We start from the raw sequence: 2,704 nt of genomic DNA on the forward strand, positions 1-2,704 counted from the left end.
GCAGCACTTTTACAGCATCATCTTTTAGGATTTGAAATAGCTCAACTGGAATTTCATCACCTCCACTAGCCTTGTTTGTACTGATGCTTCCTAAGGCCCACTTGACTTCACATTCCCGGATATCTGGCTCTAGGTGAGTGTGAGTGATTATTTGGGTTGTGAAGATCTTTTTTGTTCAGTTCTTCTGTGTATTCTTGCCACCTTTTCTTATGCACCTAAAAAAGAGAACCTTAAAACATAATGCAAATGCTAACAACTATTAAAGGGGAAACTGATAGTAACACAATAATAGTGGGGGACTTTAATACCCCCATTTACATCAATGGACAGATAATCCAGACAAAGTATTAACAAAGAAACAAAAGCTTTAAATGATACATTGGAGTAGTTGGACTTAATTGATATCTACAAGACATTTCACCCAAAAACAATGGATTTCAACTTTTTCTCAAGTGAACGTGGAATGTTCTTCAGGATAGATGACACCCTGGACCACAAGTCAAGTCTTGGTAAATTTTTAAAAATTGAAATTTTTTCCAGCAATTTTTCTTATCACAATACTGTAAGATTAGATATAAGCTACAGGGGAAAAAAACTAAAAACCACAAATATACGGAGGCTAAATAACAGACTCCTAAATAAGCAACAGAACCCTGAATAAATCAAAGAGGAAATCAATATACACACGGAAATAAATAGTAATGAAAACACAACAACAGAAAACCTATGGGATTCAGTAAAAACAGTGTTAAGAGGGAAACTCACAGCGACAGAAGCCTACCTCAAGAAACGAGAGAAACATCAAATAATCAAGCTAAGCTTACACCTAAAACAACTAGAAAAGGAAGAACAAATAAACCTCCAAAGTTAGTAGAAGGAAAGAAATCATAAAAATCAGAGCAGAAATAAGTGAAAAAGAAATAAAGGAAACTATAGCAAAGACCAGTAAAACTAAAAAGCTCATTCTTTGAGACAATAAACAAAATAGACACCAGTTAGCCAGACTTATCAAGAAAAAAACGGGAGATGACTCAAATCAATAAACTTAGAAATGAAAATGAAGAAATTACAACAGACAACACAGAAATACAAATGATCATAAGAGACTATCAAGAGCAACTATACGCCAACAAAATGGACAACTTGGAAGAAATCGACAAATTCTTAGAAAAGTGTAACTTTCCAAAATTGAACCAGAAAGAAATAGAAAACTTGAACAGACCAATGACAAGCATGGAAACTGAAACAGAAATGGAAAATCTTCCAACAAACGAAAGCCCAGGACCAGATAGCTTCACAGTTGAATTCTACCAAAAATTTAGAGAACAGCTAACATATATCCTACTTAAAAACTTGAAGAAAATTTCAGAAGAAGGAAAACTCCCAAACTCATTCTTCAAGGCAACCATCACCCTGATACCAAAACCAAAGTTGCCACCAAAAAAAGAAAAATACAAGCAAGCATAATTGATGACCATAGATGCAAAAATCCTTTTTAAAAATCTAGCAAACAGTTCAACAGCATATGAAAAAGATCATACATCATGATCAAGTGATCAGGAATGCAAGGATTATTCAATATTCACAAACTGATCAATGTGATATACCGTATTAACAAATTGAAAGATAAAATACATATGATTATATCAATAGATTCAGAGAAAGACTTTGACAAAATTCAGCACCCATTTATGATGAAAACTCCATAAAGTATGCATATAAGGAATATACCTCAACATAATAAAAGCCATATATGACAAACCCATAGCAAATATTATTCTCAGTGGTGAAAAATTGAAAGCATTTCCTCTAAAATCAGAAACAAGACAAGGGTGCTCACTCTCACCAATACTATTCACCATAGTTTTGGAAGTCATAGCCACGGCAATAAGAGAAGAAAAAGAAATTAAAGGAATCTAGAATAGAAAAAAGGAAGCAAAACTCTAACTGTTTGCAGATGACAGGATCTTCTAGATAGAAAACCCTAAAGATGCCACGAGAAAATTACTAGAGCCTAATCAATGAATATAGTAATGCTGCAGGATGTAAAATTAATACACAGACATCCCTAGCATTCCTATATCCTAACAGTGAAAAATCAGAAAGAGAAATTAAGAAAACAATGCCATTCATCATTGCAACAAAAAGAACAACATACTTAGGAATAAATTTACCTAGAGAAACAAAAGATCTGTATACAGAAAACTATAAAACACTGATGAAAGAAATCAAAGATGACACAAATAGATGGAGAAATATACCAGGTTCCATGTTCTTAGGTTGGATGAATCAATATAGTGAAAATAAGTATACTACCCAAAGAAATCTATAGATTCAATTCAATCACTATCAAACTACCAAGCTATTGCAGGAGATGGAATTCCAACTGAGCTATTTAGAATCCTAAAAGATGATGCTGTTAAAGTACTGCAGTCAATATGCCAGCAAATTTGGAAAACTCAGCAGTAACCACAGGATTAAAAAAGATCAGTTTTTATTCCAATCCCAAAGATGGGCAATGACAAAGAATGTTCAAACTACCATACAATTGCACTTATTTCATATGCTAGCAAAGTAATGCACAAAACTGTCCAAGCTAGGCTTCAACAGTACGTGAACAGAAAACTTCCAGATGTTCAAGTTAGGTTTAGAAAAGGCAGAGGAACCAGATATCAGATTTGCAACATCCGTTATATCATAGAAA

Source organism: Bos grunniens, chromosome X (genome assembly GCF_055505025.1).
Source record: "Bos grunniens cultivar Pamir isolate PY7600 chromosome X, Bosgru_T2T1.0, whole genome shotgun sequence".
In the NCBI taxonomy this organism is placed as follows: Eukaryota; Metazoa; Chordata; class Mammalia; order Artiodactyla; family Bovidae; genus Bos; species Bos grunniens.